Source organism: Macrobrachium rosenbergii, chromosome 12 (genome assembly GCF_040412425.1).
Source record: "Macrobrachium rosenbergii isolate ZJJX-2024 chromosome 12, ASM4041242v1, whole genome shotgun sequence".
NCBI lineage: Eukaryota > Metazoa > Arthropoda > Malacostraca > Decapoda > Palaemonidae > Macrobrachium > Macrobrachium rosenbergii.
Window position 1 is genome coordinate 50,160,784 of NC_089752.1, and position 20,891 is coordinate 50,181,674.

Below are 20,891 nucleotides of genomic sequence, written 5' to 3' on the forward strand. Positions count from 1 at the left end.
CATGTATGTATGTATACATAAGTACATTTACAATCTTGAAATGCTCATATATTTCATCGTTTTTCTTTCGTCATCAGTCATCATATTCATCTCTCTGTTTGCCCCATCTATCATATTTTTTATAATTCGTCTTGTTTTCCCGACTCTCAGTGCGATTGCTTTATTGTCTGTCCGTAGTGTTCATCAGATCATACAGTCTTTGTTCTTACCAACATCCCATCGTAGACTTCCCCTCAGTCTTGTATGAAGTATGACTCATTCATTTCTGCATTGGTTCTTTCATTCATTTTGGAAAGTCTGTTTGACTCATTCACTTTCAGTCGCTTGATGATTAATACTGGGTTCGCGTGTCTGAGTCTCTCTCTCTCTCTCTCTCTCTCTCTCTTCCTTTGTATGGTTGTGAGCCGTTTTAATTCTATGTGAGATTGGCGGGCTGCAAGTCTTCACGCAGTTGCTCAATTCACTTCTCTGAATACTTAGTACTTTTGATATTTTCACTATCTTAAATCTATCTTTAATGAAGTAACACACATCAAGTTTTTCGTTTGGAATGGCGTATGGTACTTCACCTCATATATGAATTTCAGGCGTATGAAAATTGTTCTTCGCTTTCTTTCTTTTCTTTTTTTTTAGGAAGGAAACTTCAAGAAAGCTCAAAATTACCTAATATCTGAGTCTTCTTAATCACAAAATATTAATAAGTTTGCTCTTGTTGAGCAAAAAATCAATTTTACATGACTTATTATTTCCGTATGCACTACCTTTAAGTATTTTGATAAATTTGTTGGCCTTGTGACAGTCCGTCTCCTAATAGAAGCTAACATGATTTTTCTCTACAAATTGATTTGCTGCACATTTCAAGAAGCTCGATAAATACAACTTGGGATAAAGAAATTTATGCTGCACAATCTTTTATCATCCTCAGACCACCTTATCATACTATTTATAGAATAGGATATTCGAATAGGGTTGGCTGCAGGCGCCTCTATCATACTGTTGTTGTAGCACTGAATGTTTAACTAGGACTGGCTAAATGTGCCTTTATCATTTAGATAGCGTAGCTGCAGACGCCTGTATTATAATGATGTTCAGGCAGGGTGGGCTGCAAAACGCTAAGATATGGCGGACTGCAGAAGCCCTTATGCATATAAAGAATGTTTGTCTGTAAAAGTTAAATATACTTTAGTTTTACCAGACCACTGAGCTGATTAACAGCTCTCCTAGGGCTGGCCCGAAGGATTAGACTTATTTTACGTGGCTAAGAACCAATTGGTTACTTAGCAGCGGGACCTACAGCTTATTATGGAATCCGAACCACATTATTGCGAGAAATTAATTTCTATCACCGGAAATGAATTCCTCTAATTCTTCATTAGCCGGCCGGTGACTCGAACTCGGGCCTAGCGAGTGCTAGCCCACAACTCTACCGACTCTCCCAACGAGGAAATTATGTTTGTCTGTAGAAGCCCTTTATGCATATAAAGAATGTTTGTCTGCAGAAGCCCTTATGCAAATAAAGAATGTTAGACTGTAGAAGCCCTTATACATATAAGGAAAGTTAATGTAGGATAGACTGCAGAAGCCCTTATGTAAATAAAGAGTGTTAAAATGGACTGCAGACGCCCTTATCCATAAATAAATGTTAAGATAGGATAGACTGCAGATGCCCTTCTGAATTTCAAGAATTTTAAGATAGAATAGACTGCAGACGTCCTAATACATTTAAAGACTGTTAAGATAGGATAGACTCTAGACGCCTTTATGCATATAAAGAAAGTTAAGAAAAGATAGACTGCAGAAGTCCTTATGCACATAAAGAATTTCAGGATAGGATAGACTGCAGACGTCTATATACATACAAGGAATATTAGGATAGACTACAGAAATCCTTATGCACATAAAGATTAAGACAGGATAGACTGCAGGCGCCCTTATGATTATAAAGAATGTTAAGATAGGATAGACTGCAGAAGGCCTTCTATATATAAGGAATGGGGATTGCAGAACCCTTATGAATATGAAGAATGTTAAGATAGGACAGACTGCAGAAGCCCTTATCTTCCTTATGACAAAGCATGTTCAGATGGGATGTGCTGCAGACGCCCTTATCTTGGTTATCGTGCGAACCTGCTGGGAGAGGTCCGCCCGAGGGAGAACGCGGTGACAGGAAGATAGGTTTTGGGGGGTTGCGATATGAATCTATGTATTGCAGGTATGGGCCGGAGCTTGGGGGCGGGATTAAGGGAGATATCAAGCTATATATGGCAAGGAAAGTAGATCAAAAGAACTTATTGCCTCAGGCAAAAATATCTTGAGAAAGGAAAAAAAGAATTATTTCTGCTGATTTTTTAGGTTAGTTTTTGCTGACTTGGCCCTTTTCTATCAGTCTTTTGTAGGCCTCGTTTGAAGAATTGTTGAAATGTGCAGTTCTCCAGGGGAATATTCGGGATTTTTGTGTGAGATTCTTGAAGGGCTGTATTTTCCATAGAGAGAGAGAGAGAGTCTTGATAAGCTAGTAAGGCTTTTCAGGGTCACTCTTTATTATTCGAATTTACATAATAGAAATGGGAGTGATGCTCAATGAGGTAAAGTAAGTACTGAAGAGTAGTATCACGTATTTGTCAATTGAATTACACTAGGGAAAGTAGATGTACTTATGAAATATTAGCTGCACTTACACTGTAGACAAAGTTGCCATGCTAAAAAACTATTAGTTGTACCCATAGTATAGAAAGAAGTTGGTGTACCCAAAATGATTATCAGTGCTTATATTAAAGAAAACAGTTGATGTACCCATCTGAAGGGGACAAAATAGCAGAATTCTTGCGAAAACAACAGAGATCTTGGAAAGTTCCCAACACCCTAACATATAGAAAAATTAAAACAATATGCAAACAACCCACTTATCAGTCTATCTCCGTCCAGGGAAATACAAAATTATGAATTATAACTATGAATAGTGGAGTCCTTTTCCCTAATATTAAAATGCTGTCGTGATGAGATAAAGTCTCTGCCATTCCATCGTCAGATAACGTGAAGTGCTGTGTACTCTTGATATGCACGATAATGACGTCAAGGCTAATGGACAGGCATGCCTTGCGGGCACAATGGGCCAGTGTTGTAGACAGTATAGGTTTTACTTATAGAGCCTCGTGCCTTGGGCGTTTCGTTCTTTGTGTTAGTATTTTTGTATGTTTGTGTTAGTGGTAAAAATCTCAATGCTTTATTCGGTTCTCATACGACTGGGAAAGGTTGTAGATTTTGTCATGGATGTTTCTCGACCCTCTTTGTCTTTATCTAATTGCCTCATGGCATTTTATAAACCCCACAATGACTCAGATCATGGCCATTCTGAGATGTGTTACTTTTTTCGAATGATGATTTTGTTCATTGTAAGACTCCGGGTTCTTCTAGAATGCACAGTGGAGATACTCACTGAATGGTATTACTGTTAGTTTTACTGCTGATGTCCTTGAGTTCATATTTTTTTCGAAATTGCTCCCAGCTCTCGGCCATTCTTAGTTTTTTCCTAATGTTTTTTATGTTGTAAGATTCCGCTTCCTCCTGAATGTTTGTAGATACGTATTATTATTATTATTATTATAATTATTATTATTATTATTATTATTACTATAATTATGATTGGTGTTGTTGTCACGGTCAGCATCATTGATATCCACAGTCGTAATCCCCTTCTTTGTGGAGTCCGCGTGGGTTAGAGCGTTTTCTTAATTTGGGTCTCATTTGGAGCACTATTTATAGCACTTTCCAAACAATCCACCGACCACCTCATTTCCCCTCCCTTCTGGAAAAAAAAATAAGAGTCCTTTTGTATTTTGTTTCTTTGTATGTTTTTCTTCGCTCTCAAGAGTTCCCAGGTGTCACAGTTACTCCCTCCCCTCCCATTTTTTATTATTGACTTTGGTGCTAATAGGGGTTTCTTGGAAACAAAACGCATCCTCATTTGGGGGCAAAAACGTGATACGCTACTGATGTGCTAAGGGCGTTATTCACCATGTTTACTGTCTTAGTACATGTCCTATTCACTTGCACTGACGGACGCCTTCTGTCAGGGGATACTTTTGATACTAAAGAGTTCATACGTTGAATTAAGAGTGTACTAATTATTCCGTGGGAATTGTGAAGAAATAAATTTCATGGAAATGCACAGCAAATAGTGACAGCTGGGGGAATAAAAGTTCCCAGAAGGTAAATTAAGGAGAAATACGCGTGAAGAGACTAACACGACATCTGATGAGCTCACGGAAAACATTTTGATTGGGAAGAGCAGGAAATGAATAAGTCTGAATCAAAGTCATATAAATAAAAATATTAAATTAAATGAATAATGTCCATAAAACTATAGTATAAAGGGAAAGATTTTCGCTCTTTGTGAAAATAAACAATTTTCACTGTCACAGTTATGCTTTATAATTTCATATTTCAAAAGTACTGCCGTTCCCTAGAATTGTACAGAAGATTCCAGTAGCATTACGCTGTTTTTACTTAAATCTTGCAACGCAGAAAATCTCAAATCGCTTATTTATCTGCACAGTAAGAAAACAAAACTTACACAGATATTGAACGAATAAATGTAATACCTTGAAAATTGGAAAAATCTTAATATTGTATAAAGGATGGAGCTAACTAAATTGCAATTTTTATTTGCAGAAACTATCCTTTTATCTGCACTTCTTTTTCTCTTCAGGCAAGCTTCACAGGAATGAAGAAATATTATTCACGTTTGCTTCCATTTACTTTTTGTAGTCGACGGACGTTCCCTCTCCCATCCACGGCGTCTTCAGGACTAAATTATAAATTGATATAAATAGTTTTTATTGCAACATGCGGACATAACAGCTAATCCTAAAATACAAATTGAAGAAGTGTGCTGAGACAACGACCCCTATCCCATTTCCAGTAAAAAAAAAAGATAAATTCTTCGGCTACCAAAACACTTCTGTGTTTCCCCTCATTTGAAGAAACCTGGAACGTACGAATAAATCCGTACTGGGCAGTCTGCTCAAAAGGGACCGTCTGCAGACTCTAAACAGGCTCGCTTTAACTCCAAGCTACGGCAGCACCACCAACGATCGCTATATAAAAAAAGAAAATAAACTAAAATAAAAAAAACTTACATACAAACAAATGTAAGGCGTAGGAGCCTTTCACAGAAATTGAGGTGTTCTTTTCCCCACTGTGTTTTTCACCTTTTTGAAATTATAGGGGCCGGTTTTTTTTTTTTCGTGTTTCCTTTTCTTACCTTTAATATATTTCCCACCCTCGCCTCCAGAAGAACTCGACCCTTACTTCTTCTTCTTCTTCTTCTTCTTCTTCTTCTTCTTCTTCTTCTTCTTCTTCTTCTTCTTCTTCTTCTTCTTCTTTCGTTTTTGTAAGATAAGCTTTACATTTTTGTGAATTTATTATGGTAGAGGAGTAATGCCTTCGTTGAAGGGATGATGTCCATTTTTTTAATATGCATTTTTTTTGAGGACTGAGACCCGTTTGAAAAAGAGACGTTCGTAACATTTTTAATTTTACTTTTTTTTTCCCCAGAGAAGCCTAAGAGCAGTTTTTAAAAGATTACTTAAACCTTTTTCACATAATTTTATTTTCCCAGACCTAAACCTTCCCATTCCCGAGCCTTTTTCGTCCTCTTCCGTTTGTTTGGAAATAAACTTAACTCTTCCCCCTCAGGGGGATCGTCTGGGTTTTGTGTGGGGGTTGGTGTGAGGGGATTGTGGATCTTGCATACATACACTTAAAAAGGATTACGGCGTAGTCTCCCTGAAATCAGAAGAAGACCCGAGATTTATTAACTCGGGGATCAAGGTATGAAGGAGGAAATCCCGGTGACGGGAAACTCCGTTCGTGATAAAGGGGAGGATTAGTCAAAAAAGGTTCCTCCTCCTCCTCCTCCTCCCTCCTCCTCCTCCTCCTCCTCCTCCTCCTCCTCCTCCTCCTCCTCCCTCTTAGTGCGTTTGTGCAGGCGTTTTATAGGCTGCATATAGAAACATATTTACATATTCATATAAATATGCAGACACGCACACACAGACGCACACACTATATATATAAATATGTGTATTTATATATGTATATTCATATACGTATATTCACTAGTGAATAGGTTTGACTATTTTCAGTCAAAATGTATGAGTTTATCGTGCAGCATTTTAATTGGTTTTAAACTTCATGGAGCAATGTTAGATTACTGTAAAAAATTCATATATATGCATACACACAGACACACACACACATATATATACAGTATATATATATATATATATATATACATATATATATATATATATATATATATATATATATATATATACTGGTTATAATTACAATCACTTTAATACGTAACTCATTTATCACGCATTTACCACACATTTCGCCATATTTAGATTATATGTTTTAACTGAATATTGAAAAAATATATGAAAATTTGTCAGAACCGAGGCATAGTTGAATATAAACAATTATATAAATGGACAAACATCGAAAAGTGATTGGAATGGCTGAAATTGAAATGAGAAACCCTTGTGAAAAGAATGACCACATAAACATATCATCAGGCTCACTCAAGACATACACGAAAACTTTTGTGTTCACGCTCTCACAAAACGCATTCATTCGGGCACGTATGGCTACACACGTGTATAAACGCGTATGAATACAATCTCGCCTTCATGTAGGAATTCTTACATTAACATTCTCACGTACACGTATTTACAAATACAATTAGGTTATACAAATTTTGTACGTTCCAATTTTTATCTTTTCAAGTTCACCTTATTAGAATTGGAGTTTTCATGGAATAGCTGTGTACAACATTGGACCAGAATTGTATAAAAAATAAAATTTTATGGTATAATTGTTTACATCGATAGGACCAAGAATTACTTAAACAAAACCATTAAAAAGCTTCTGATGGCAATTCTGAAATCCTGAAATCCTAACTCTCTCTCTCTCTCTCTCTCTCTCTCTCTCTCTCTCTCTCTCTCTCTCTCTCTCTCTCTCTCTCTCTCTCTCTAAATATATATTACATATATATATATACAATATATATATATATATATATATATATATATATATATATATATATATATATATGTGTGTGTGTGTGTGTGTGTGTGTGTGTGTGTGTGTGTGTGTGTTGTATTTGGTGGGCGTATGCTGTGCATCCATATACAGTACCTTCTTATCAGATAAAGTGTAAACGAGTATATTCATTCGTATAGTAATTACTATTGCCTAGTGAAACACTAAGTAGAAAACCATGCGGGGCTTCTAAAAACGATTAAAAGATCCTCAGTTATACTTGAAGGTATATTGAAAATTGTACAGACAGTAGCTTTGGCACGTTACATCAAGACAATGGCTGTCCGTTTAATATCATACAAGCAGCGGATTTTGTGCGCTTTTCAACATGTTCTGTTAGCTGACAACTACAAGCTAATGAGAAGTGCGAATTCAATTACTTGTATGATTTGAATATACCCATATATACATATGAATAACAGGATCTTTCAACTACATTGAATTATTAACATTTTTGGTGCTTCTTATTCTTTATAACCATGTTTCTCTGTTGTTTGCAGGTTAGTGTCATGGAATGGGACGTTTGCATATTGTTCGTCTCTGCTACTATTTGGGTATTATCTATGTGAGTATTTTTTAATTTAGTTCCATGCATGATATATGTTCGAAGTAATTTCTGTGAGTCGAAGGAACTGAAAAATAAAACAACAGGTGTTGGGTGGAGCACACACACACACACACACACACACACATATATATATATACACACACACACACACACCCGAGTGTAGCTGTTATCTCCTTAGTGCATCGGTAACTGATGTATAAGTCTGTGCGTCTTCGGAACTTTGTACTTTGTAAATTAAAGAATCTGAATCTAAACCATTCCGTCTTATGGAAGCCTAACACGAGTAGTAGTATTAATATATATACACAGATAAGTTGTGTGACTATTTTGTGACTATATATATATATATATATATATATATATATATATATATATATATATATATATATATATATATATAGAATCTGTACACCTTTACACCTAAGGAGGAAAGGCTACAGACAGGATAACTATTCGGTCTGTGCAAGTATTTTTAAATGAGGTTTGTAGCCCACTGCACCTATTCCAATATGCCTGCGATCCACAGTACTAAAATGACTACCAGGTACGGGGGCCCAATTTCACAGCTTATGTCAACGGAGGCACAATAGAATCCTTCCCTAACCGCCTCTCCTTTCCTTTAGTACATTTACAGGTCATTCGCTGCTGGGCTGAAGTGGCACTACAGGATAACATATATACAACTGTCATGTAATCTTGTAGCTTTGCTCGTGAAAGCTCACCTCTGTTTACTTATGAAGCTCTATGACAGAAACTACCAACTTTTGAATGTATTCTTTTGCTGAATCCTTTTGAAAGGAATATTCCTTTGTGGATGCTTACAGACTTATGACATGTTATACATGATCAATTGGACAAAAGAAAGATATATATATATATATATATATATATATATATATATATATATATATATTATATTATATATATATATATATATATATATACATATACATATACATATATATTGTTACTTGCCAGCCTTGACCAATCAGCTGAACGCTATAAAATGGCTGACAGCAAAAAAAAAAAATGGAAAGAAGATGATTACCAACCTTAGGTACTCTTTTTAGTCATGTTACTACAAGGCGTAATTATACTCAGTTAACGTTTAATTACATTTACTTAAGAATTAAGAACAATGGTGTACAAATTTATTATACTAAGGGCACACGTGAATAATAAGGGATCATAAAGACAGGTAATGAACGGTGCCGCAAGAGATGAAATTACTTTGTCTAGTCGCACATGGAAGGGTCCAGGCAACAAATGAAAGGGCAAGCTGAGAGTGTCCTCGGTCACTCACGATAAAGACATCCCCCTGAAAGAGAGAGGTGTCGAATTAACTATAGGACTGACGAGAACTGAAGCCCTAATACCATGCAATTAAAATAACAAGGATCCACTACCTAACAACGTGGCCACGAATGGTACAGCCAATCAAAACTCACTTACATTGCACTGTTTAGCACGCAAGCAAACGGTGGCTGTGGCTGAGAAAATGTTGGACTATAGATCAAAAGGAGGGTTTACTGAGATGAATGAAGAGAGAGAAATACACATGGTGGAGCACTTGATTTACTTTTGGGGGGGGGTGTTCATTAAAAAGTCGAGAAATATTTCAGTAGGAGGAAAAACAGGCTGCCAAAATACCTGAGTTGTCATAGGCTTACCATAAGAGTCCAAAGGAATGATCCAGTCTATGGGTACCCTGAACTAAGGCCTGTCACACATGGGGCACGGGTTGACGGACCTGTGGAATAGGCGAGCGAGAACAGTGGACGTCTGCTTGATGTCAGAGCCAAAACACAACCAGAATGAACTCGGGCCGAGTGCTCCTGACTCATGGCAAGACCGGAGCGCCTCAGGGGGAAAATGTGGCTGCTGCTTATGGTAGCGACTGCAATCCTCGTAGTGGCTCTCTCTCACGGCAACCTATAACGAACGAGAGGTTGGTGGCAGCGGGTGAATAATACAGGGAGGAAAAAATGAGAGGAGTATACTAAATGGCCAGCCATTTGCACTTTGTTTGCATGGGGCGGCCATTTTATGAGCGAGCGTTAACCCTGCACACTCACACACACACACACACACACACACACATCTTCTTCTTCTTCTTTTTCTTTTAACGTGCTTTTATTCCCATTTTTGTATGGGGTGGTTAATGATGCCTTCTTTTTTTTTTTGAAGGACTTTTTCGATTTGGTTGGGAGTAGACCTGTGGTCTCGATCGGCTGCCCCTGCCTGACATCGCTTAGACCCGGTCGTATGTTTCATGTATCATAACAGACCCAACGCCCTCTTCCCAGCAGCGAGAAGTTATTTGCGTGGGTATGGCGAGCGTTGAGGCGTGTGAGATGTTTGTTATGTTTAGAAGGTGTTGTAGTGGCTTTGTTTTGTGTGTGTATTTAGTCTGCAACATCCATTTTGCTTTTAAGCAAAACCTATCCGTTGATTACATATATAATCCCGGGATGTCTACACGGATAGCAAAGTGTCTGGCCTCTGATCAGCCGCTTATGATTGAACCCGCGCCACAGACCTCTACGTCAAGTCGGCTGCTGCTGTAACTGACTGAGCCATCGAGGCTCTCTACACACACACACACATATATATATATATATATATATATATATATATATATATATATATATATATATATATCTCAGTAGGCTGAAATTGGGCACAAAAGCAAGGCTATGCATCGGTATAATGTATATGATGATTTGCATTGTTATGCGGCCATGAATCATAGTGTGACAGTGAAACAATATTTAAAAGATTTTATTGATTTGAGAATAAAGTGTAAAAAAGTAATAGCAGCCAAAAGAAAGGACAGAGTTAGAAATGACACCATAAGGGAAATGGCGGCAGTTCCATAACTAGCAGAGATAATGATAGTGAAGGAAGGAGTGATGTTCTCGACACCACCCCGGGGAGAATAGTTCTCGGTTATACCACCTGGTCTCCACTGGGCACTGGAAGAGTTGGAAGATCCAGACCTACTTGGATGACTACCACAAGACGTTAGGCTGGAGATGAGCGGAAATTGGTAAAGGTAAAAGCATAGAGAAGACATCAGTGGCGGAATTTCACAGAGTTCTTTTGTGTTTCACGATGTTGGAGGAGATGTTGATGATGATAATGACACACTTACATACACTTAACTTGGGCCTGGCATGACAGTGTAGAATAGGCATCGAGTATTTGTTGTATTTCAGGAAATTTAATCATAGAAATTTTATTATATGGCGTTTATATTTGTAGGGCAATGAGGTAAGTAACCAAATGCTTTGATTTTAGTGGTCTTAATATTAAAAAGACGGGGAAAGCATAAAAGATTGAAACCTGCATGTTTGTTTTGTGTGTGTGTGTACGTGAACGAGAGAGAAAGAGAGATTAATAAATACAAATTACATATAACTGCAAATTTTTATTAGAATCATTTCTGTATACATAAATGCTAACTGGTGTCATTGCTATAATCGTTTATTTGGAGCTGAAGCTAAATATCCGCAGCCTATATACTCGAGACTTCAACTCGGCTTCTGATTGACCGATGTATTTGGCAGTGGCCTTCTGCTGCCGATATTTACTGGCAGCTCCGAAAACGCAGCCAGTAATTTTCTGATAATTTTAACTGGATGTTGAGAGACTTGGTCCTCGAGAACATATCTCTACTACAGCTCTTTCGAATCCTCTAAGGATCGCTCCGTCCCATCCAGATCTCAGACCGAATCCAACCACCTACCCCTTCATCTGGCGCCCAGACGGATACAGCCTACCCCCTATATATAGTCCCCATTCCCCCTTGGAGGGAAATGTACATATGTGAAGATTGCTGTAAACAACACCCATTTGGCTCTGGGTGCTCCCCAATCTTTCTGCCTTCTGCACTTTATCTACTAAGCACTTTTTATGCCTTCCTCTTCCTCCCTAACTCTATCCCATAGTAGCTACAACTTCCATTTCCCTTCTTCTCCCCTTTTCACCGCTTGAAAGATGGAGGCACTTGAGAATACGGAGTTCTCAAAAGGGGGTGGGGGGAATGAAGGCTACTGTGTATATTTGAGAGGAAGAAAGTATGATGGGTGATAAAGTGACTTGAATAGGGAAGTGAAAAAAAGCGAAAAAACGTACAATGAAAGGGAAGGTAATAACTAGATGAAAACACATAGGTGTATTAAGGCTGGGCAGTCTCTTTCCTTCCATTTTGTACTTTTGAGTTTGATGTCTAGTGCTTTCCACCTCATCCTCCTTTCGCTTTAGTGGAGAGAGAGAGAGAGAGAGAGAGAGAGAGAGAGAGAGAGAGAGAGAGAGAGAGAGAGAGAGTGTCTGAATATTTGAGCATTGCTTCGTGGAGTGAGGTGAAGATTACCTCTCCCGGGCCTTCCCGCCCCTAACAATGTGGAAGAATACATTTTAACAGAATAATGGTAACACGATTGTTATTTTTTCCCTATTTCCACCCCAGCTTAGGCCAACAACTGTTGAGTAGAGCCAGATACGTAATATAGTACGTAGGTCAAAAGAGATAATGGATTTTGAAGGAAAGTTTTTCATACCATTTTTTCCTTCATCGGTTCTGAGATCAAATGCCAGTAGCTTGAGAGAGAGAGAGAGAGAGAGAGAGAGAGAGAGAGAGAGAGAGAGAGAGAGAGAGAGAGAAACATCGCTTTTCCTTGACTTTTTCCGATGTACTCTGAAAACCTGCTCTATCCTTTAAAAAGAGCAGGGAATAAAAACCCGAATTTTCCCTTTCGGAATGGTCCGGGCTACCCAAAAAATAGAATGAAATAAAATAGAGCAAAATTCCATGAACCTCGCTCTCGCCGCCTCTTCGCTCCATGCGTTCTAACCTTTTTGGTTCCTTTTATGTTTTTGCAAGTTAATAAAAAAAAAAGGAGGGGGAGGCCGTTGGAATGAATGGAAAACAGTAAAAGAAACTGAATTATACATGGCTGAACTTCGACAGGAAGACGGAGAGGAACTTTGGGACTTCTTTCAATAGTTTATCATCGAATTATCTCTCTCTCTCTCTCTCTCTCTCTCTCCCCCCGTTGAACCAAGAACACCGAACAGGGATTCAGGTGATCAATCTCTCTCTCTCTCTCTCTCTCTCTCTCTCTCTCTCTCTCTCTCTCCCCCCCCCCTTGAAGGATGAACACCGAACCAAGATTCAGGTAATCAGCATCATCATAATCTTGATACCCCAACCATCATCATTATCATCATCATCATCATCTAGGACGAAGGAAATTTTTGAAGCGGAAACAGGAAGAGGAGAAAAATACTTGGTTGCGGGCGCTTCTTTCAAGCACTATCGACGCTGCCATAAAAGGTTGTAAAAACGGCTCTTATTCTTTTCAGATTCTGCGTCTGTGATATGTTTTTTTTTATTATCGAGTTTAGGTCACGCACTTGTAAGCAGGAGGTAGCTTTTTCTTGGCAACGTTTCATTTTTGCTTCTGCCCAATTGCCCAGATGATGCTGTTGCTCTGGGGGTTCTATAATTACTCGAGTATAGTAACTTTATTCATCGTGATAAATGGAACGAGAGAGAGAGAGAGAGAGAGAGAGAGAGAGAGAGAGAGAGAGAGAGAGAGAGAGAGAGATTATTCTGGTAGCATGGCGTTGGATCGACAATAGCCTAGACGTAGAGAAAAAGAGGTAGACACAGGCAGTGAGAAAGATTAATATGTAAAAACTAGCGTCGTAAAGACTATGGTCATCGATTGAGAGAGAAAGAGAGTGAGAGAGAGAGAGAGAGGTAAGAGCAGACAGTCAGTCATGTAGAGGAAACGGAGAGAAAGGATAGACAAAATGAGAGAGAGAGAGAGAGAGATAGATAAGAGCAGACAGTCAGTCATGCAGAGGAAAGGGAGAGAAGGGATAGACAAAAGAGAGAGAGAGAGAGAGAGAGAGAGAGAGAGAGAGAGAGAGACTTTTTGAAATCATGCTTGAAAGCAGTTTCCTCCTTGTGGAGTTCTTCCTGCCGGGTTAGTTTTATGGTGCGGTAACTTTCTCTATCAAACATTAAGTTTGGGCCAAGTTCGAGGGAGATTGAGTTTGGTGAGTTTGCGTCTGCATGCGTGGATTTTCCTCAACGCTTGCAATTTTGCAAGTGCATCTTCCGTTGCTACAGATTCAGCTTTGGCCTGGTTATTATTTGTCAACTTTTACCATATCTTTGACTATGTATTTATTTTAGGATAGTTTTTAAGCTCAAGAAAAATCGCAGATTTATTTTTTTATTTGTTCATGGTATTTTGCTTATGCTTCTTACGTTGCTCTTGCTTGGGCTCAACTATTCTTTGTCTATTTTTAACTTATGTGTAATACATATTGTTTTAAAATTCGTTCGTCCTCGGTGATTATTTTTGGCTTTCCATTAGCTGAATCTTCAGTAGGTTTTGTTCTAGTAATGGGTTTCGAAATTTCAGTCTTTGTGATCGTCTTTTAAATATTGATACTGACACTTCTACTATGATGTTCATGGAAATATGGATGAGAGGGATGAAGGGATATTCGTTCGGCAGCTTTAACATTTTTGTTTTGTTTTTATCAGTTTGCGCTGGCCTTATGGCAGCAAGGCACCTGCTCTGTAGAGATAAAGTGAAAGATACAGAGGCCTGATAAGCTACTGTAAAATGTAAACGACGCCTTAGTAATCCAACAAAAATATTCGCAGCAAAAACTTCTTCACGACAGTCCAAAGATAGGCATTAGAGCGTATGTTGATGTTATTGGTGATGCTGATGATGATGATAGTGATACTATATAACAGCGTTGTGACGGTATGATGATTAACTGAAACGTGAAACGGAAAGAACGTCAAAGGGAAAACGAGGTGGTGTGAGAGAGAGAGTGTGCTGGCAGGTACTTACCCAAACCGCATCGAGTCTGTAGAATATTTGTATTATTAATGAGTAAACACGGGCAAAGCTTTGCTTTTGTAAACGGCAGGCGTAATTGACCTCTATTCACCTCTCTCGCAGGGGCTAAAGTAAATGAAAGGCGAATATGGGTTTAATTAAGAGGAGCTTTTTCATTTATTTTTTTCCTCGAACTTCAGAATCGATTGGAGGATTTTGTCAATAAGACGAATTCTTTTGTAGTGAACGTTCCTTGGTAACAGGAGAAGGTTTTCTCCTTCAGGAGAAAAAAACGGAAGAAAGAATAAGAAATTAATGAAAGCAAACAGAATATGAATACAGCATCCAATGATTGGCGAAAAGCGAGGCGGATTATATGCAATGTGCCGTAGCAGCTTGTTGGTGAATAATCTTGTTTGAACAATTGTACGCTCTACGTGGAATTTATTTTCACGAACCCGTTGCTTCTTTTGAGGTGATGATTAGATGCCATACTGCTGAATGACATTTGTGTTGGGTTTCTTTTTTTCCCTGCATGGAATTTTCTTCATTAATGTAATGGTATTTGATCGAACTTGTAACTATCTGGTTAAGAGATTATCTCATTTCCCAACTCAACTTTATTTTATTGCAGTATATGTTTGTGAGAGAGGATCTCTCTTCACGTTTTGAGAATTTTGTTATCAGTGTAAGAAATTCTCATTTCTGTACTGTACCTGAGATTTTTGTTTTTTAGCATAAATAATTCCATATTTTTCCCGACTGAGATTTTCGTTATTAACTTTAGAAACAGTCTTTTTCGCTCTTAAACTTTTATCATTTTCATAGCAAGAGAGTAAGAGGTAAATGTACCTTTACTCATACCCCTTGTTGCCTCGAAGTGAGGAATTACCAACAAGTTGCATCATTTAATGAAAAATGAGTGATTTCGAAACTCTTATGACTAAATGGTACCTTTCCATTGCTGCAAAAAATGAACCCCACGTTAACCTGAAAAAAATCTTGAACATGAAAATGCGCATCATATATGGCAAGTAGGACTCAGTTGCAGGAGTACTTCAATATTGCCGTCTTTTTTGACGAGATATGTACACTAATATCATTATAAACGTTGAATCTCTGTTCACATGTTTGTGTCTTTGGGGCGTAAGAAGCAGTAAGGGAATTTCATTTTGCGTCTTGGCTGTTGCTATTTGAAATTTGCGTTTAATCGTATAGAATCATCCAAAGTTACGATGAAATTTATAAGTTTCTAAAGAATAGAATAGAATGAAGAGAAAACTAGAGCGTTGAAGAGGGACTATGATAAACAAAGCTTTATTGATAGGTGTAAATGAACGTATAAAAGAATGCAAGCACATCCGTTTCAATAGGTGTTGATCGCTGGAAACATTCCAGGGAAGCGGAGGAGGGAGGAATGGACTCGGTGCCTGTCTCCTTAAAAGTTTCAAGCTATTTCGAAAGCTAATTTCTCAGCACACGGAAAGGCACTTCAAATTCGATTATTACCAGGTCTTCACTTTTCAGGCTTTCTATTTCTTTCTTAAAAAATAACACACAAAGTTTATATACTTGCGATAAGGAAGCGCATTCCTTTTGAGTTCCATCTCAGAAATTCTCATCCTTGGGGACTTGTTTACAACAACAGGACGCTCCTCGATTTAAGCTGATTTAAAAGGACATCCCTTTTATAGGATACTGATCGAGAATATTTGACCTGGCCTCTTTTAAGAGCGTTATTGAATTCGAGTGTCAAAAACCTCCTCTTTGATATCCGATCTTATATGTTTGGTTATGTTGTTCGGTGCGGAGTCTCTCTCTCTCTCTCTCTCTCTCTCTCTCTCTCTCTCTCCTCTCTCTCTCTCTCTCTCTCTCGTTGGTCTTTGTATTTGTTTATGTCTTTACAGTTCTGATGCTGTTCTCAGTTACTTGTTGAGCAATATCAATGTGATATCAAAATATTGTTCAAGTCTCTCTCTCTCTCTCTCTCTCTCTCTCTCTCTCTCTCTCTCTCTCTCTCTCTCTCTCTCTCTCTCGTACACACGCATCCCGAATTCTCTTGTTCTGCCGCCTTTATGTTTTGGTATTTATGCTTATTTAATGTTGTTCTCAGTTGCTTATTGTAGTCTCAGACTTTTGTTCACGAGGAAGGTTTTCTACCTTTCTACCAGAGTTTGTTACTTTATTCTTTAATTATGTACAATAAACCATTGCGCATATCATGTGAATGGGTGTGAGAGCTCTTTCTAAGAAAGTGCGCTTGAGGCCAACCGGGTAGGCCCGCATCAGGTGCTGACTTTCGAACGGCTGGAAAATAGTTTTTCTTTGGGAACTCGGTCGCTAATGCTGCGTGCTTGTAAATCAGTGCATTTTGCATGGTCGAAACTGCTTGATTGTTGTTACATCAGTATTTATATATTTCATGTGAAAAAGTGTATTATCCAGTCCAGGGGCTTAATTAAGATTCAGCAGGCAAATGATCATACAGAAACGGCTTGACGTTCAACGTATATATATATATATATATATATATATATATATATATATATATATATATATATATATATATATATATATATATATATATATATATGTGTGTGTGTGTGTGTGTTGTGTATTTTATTCTCTTTGCTCGACTATATTTTGTTTTCTCATCTCTTCTGTTTGATTTGTGAATAGAATCAGGACGAAGATTCCTTCGCCTGCTATGTCAGACTAGTTTTTTTATCCCACAAATTTAAATTAATCGTTCAGGCTTGAATTTTCGAGAAATCTCCATCTGTCTACGTCTGCCAGTCTGTCTGTCTTTATTAACCTCGTCTCTGCTCTTTGAAGTCCTTTATGATTATGCCGAATGCAGTTGCTAAACTCCCCCAAGACTTTGATCCCGTGCGCTGGCAAACATGGAGGTGTTTGTTGTATGCTTGCTGCTTTCATTTGCTCGCCTTCAGTGTTGCACACCCTCTCTCTCTCTCTCTCTCTCTCTCTCTCTCTCTCTCTCTGAATGCATGTAAAAATTGCAGTTTCTCTGTCTTGCTTATTTGGAATAATTTAATCTCTCTCTCTCTCTGAGGAATTGCTGTTACTCTCCTTTCAGCTTACTCTGAATAATTCTCTCTCTCTCTCTCTTCTTCCTGAGAACTTGTGAAAATTTTTTTCCTTCTCTCTTTCTCTTCAGCTTGCTTCTGTCTGTCTGTCTGTCTATCTCTTACTTGTTGTGCGAAAAAACTGCCTGTTTCTGTTTTTCGTTGTTTTCACCTGTCTGCGTTTGGAAGTAATAAGGGCAAAACTTCTAGACTTCATTTTGTGCTCTTATTTTTTTTTTATCCTATTTAACATTTTCCCCTTCAATTTTTTAATTCCCTGTGTCAATTTTTTCATTTTCCCTGGTTCATTTTTCATTTTTACTGGTTTATGGCAGATTGAGATAAAGAGTGAGAGAGAATTATAGAGTGAAATTGCAGTTATTCTAATTCAGCTAGAGAGAGAAGAGAGAGAGAGAGAGAGAGAGAGAGAGAGAGAGAGAGAGAGAGAGAGAGAGAGATGAACCGATAAAGTCTGCCCATGTTGTATGGACGAAATGAAGAATGACGTCTGGAATAAAAGGGGGAGAACACTGGAAACGTTAAAAAAGAAAAAAAAATAAAGAAAAGAAAAATGAAGTGTTAAATGGGAAAGTGAGCGAGGGAAGAGAAAACAATTGAAAATCGTTGCTGGGTAAAAGGGAGAATGACTTGTTTTCTGGTTACAAAGCTAATACCTGTGTGCATGTTGGAAGGAGAGAGAGAGAGAGAGAGAGAGAGAGAGAGAGAGAGAGAGAGAGAGAGAGAGAGAGAAAGTGCGGTGGTGGTTATTTTTAAAGGTGAGTGAACTGAATTCAGGACAGGGAAATGCTAAGGAAGGAACATCTAGTTTTACGTTGTTTTATAGAAATATACATACATACATACATACATACATACGTGCATGTATATAACATAAATAGGTATGTGTATATATATAACATAAATATAGAGTATATATATATATATATATATATATATATATATATATATATATATATATATATATATATATATATGCACACACACACACACACACACACACACACGTGTATCTGTCTGTCTGTGAATAGAATAAAACCCAGTGCAGTATTATATTGCACCGTAAATTCAAATAGTTTCTTTTGCCAGCACCATAAATCAGTAAGCATAATTTTTGTTTGTTTGTTTATTTTCCAAGCCAATTGATATTCGTTCTCGCACTTATGAAACGTTTTACTGCCTTTTCATCACCATAGTACTTAATTACGTTATGTGACATATAATCATGAGATAAGGAGTTCATATAGGTCATATGCTGAGTTCCGACACCGAATACTGAAATTCACTTCAACAAACTAAAATTCGTTTTTGACTCTCTCTCTCTCTCTCTCTCTCTCTCTCTCTCTCTCTCTCTCTCTCTCTCTCTCTCTCTCTCTCTCTCTCTCTCTCTCAAGGTGATTGTTTATACATATGGCAATGGGAAATGGAAAAGTCTTACTGAAATTTATTTCAGAAAATTAAAATTTGTCATTTAGAAAAGTGACAAATCCCCGAACTCTTTTAACACCGATCTTTTATAATCAGTATTATTATCATGCTGATAATGATGAAGATGATGATGCTGATGATGATGATGCTTATTGTTATTATTATTATAAAATTTATTTTTACTCACGGTGGGAATTTCGCTTATTAAAATACCAAAGATAAAGGGAAGACATTGCCAACATACCACGTAAAAATGACGCCTGCTTCGGCTCAGAATTGATTAACAGGCAAAATGAGGTAAGTAAACAAATAAATAAATAATTTATTGAATTCTAACTACTGAACTTAGAGTGAGTCATTAATGTTTAACAGTCCTTTGAAGTGGAATTAATACTACAAAATAAGTATCATAAGCCAAACAAATTATATAATTATCCAACCGACGAAAAATGGTTCAGCCAACCTCTCATCTAAGAGATCAGCCAGCCGCTGGATGACTCGTTTAAACTTATACTGTACCAAGATTCATTGCTGATCGTGTCTCTCATTAATTTATATTATGTCAGCATCCGCTTGTCTGCTCATTGTTAATAGATAGTGGACAGCAGAAATATACTGCGTTTATTCGGATATGTATGTATGTATGTATGTATTTATGTCTGCGACTGTACTACTTTTCTATCTATGAAGCTTCGAGCGGGATGGCTACGTGGGTTGTTAACCTTCATGTTCCCAGAAGACTATTGGGATTGGGATGCTAGCCCAATGCCCTTGTCCTCCCTGGCTGTAGCCCACAACAGCCGAGCTGGATCTATCTGAGGACTGAAAACAGATACAAATGCAGAAGAAAACAAATCACACAGCATCGGAAGAATCGATATAAAACACTTGATTTTTTACCTCGTACACTTTTTTAATTTAATGAGTCAACTAATTAGTTGGCTACGATCTAAGTTAACAGGATCTCTGCTTCGAACTGAATTTTTCCCCTGGTATATACCGTACACTTTGAGAGGATTATGCAAATAAGATAGTTTTCTCCGTGAGCAGGTTGCTGGGTTTTGCGGAGAAGCAGTAGGGTTAAGTGCTTTTGTATTAATTTTCTAATAAAGAAGGCTGCTGCAGTGAAACTACACACACACACACATATATGTGTGTGTCTTTGTGTGTGTGGCACATTAGCATGTCTATTACTTTGAAAGCACATTAACTGTATTAATAAATAGAGTATTTAATATGCATTGCTCGAGGATTTCACGTTTTGCTCAGTTGATTTGAAGTTACATCTGGAAAGACCTAAAGAAATTTATATATAATTGGGTGTAACACATACACACATGTACATACTCTTACTCACACGCACACACACCCAATACAGGAAGAGAGAGAGAGAGAGAGAGACCTCTCTTAGAATCCGACGAAGAATTCGTAGACATCAGAGCTTCCTGCCCCTTCTGACGTCTGTCGGGACTTCCCTCTGCTTTGAACATTCGTCCTTCACCATCCAGACTAATTTCATTTTAATTTCTTTCTCGTCCTTTTTTTCCTTTCCTCTTGACGCCGACTGCTGCAGCGGCACTATCACCAACCCCGGACCCCCATAACCCAGTGGGGTTACGTAAAGGGTATGGGGGGTTGTGTTGGATGTGGGGAGTGGGAGAGGGGTTGTGGGGGCCAGAAGAAAGAGAGAAGGGTTTCATGGTAAGTTTAATCGGAGGTTCAGAGATGATAACGTGTGGGGGAAAGGTAAGTTCGGAGTGAGAAAAAGGATTTCACGGTGATAACGTTCTTTACGGAACGTTTAAACGTTTG

At 38.0% G+C, this 20,891-nt stretch overlaps 1 protein-coding gene across 1 annotated transcript in view; it reads left to right on the forward strand.

Annotated features, from left to right (window-relative positions):
* Nucleotides 1-20,891, forward strand: part of LOC136843651 (uncharacterized) — a 512,877-nt gene that overhangs the window by 94,657 nt on the left and 397,329 nt on the right. The window contains exon 2 of the mRNA XM_067112195.1: nt 7,608-7,672. The gene's annotated coding sequence lies outside the window, so the exon portion shown is untranslated. The remainder of the gene's footprint in view (nt 1-7,607; nt 7,673-20,891) is intronic.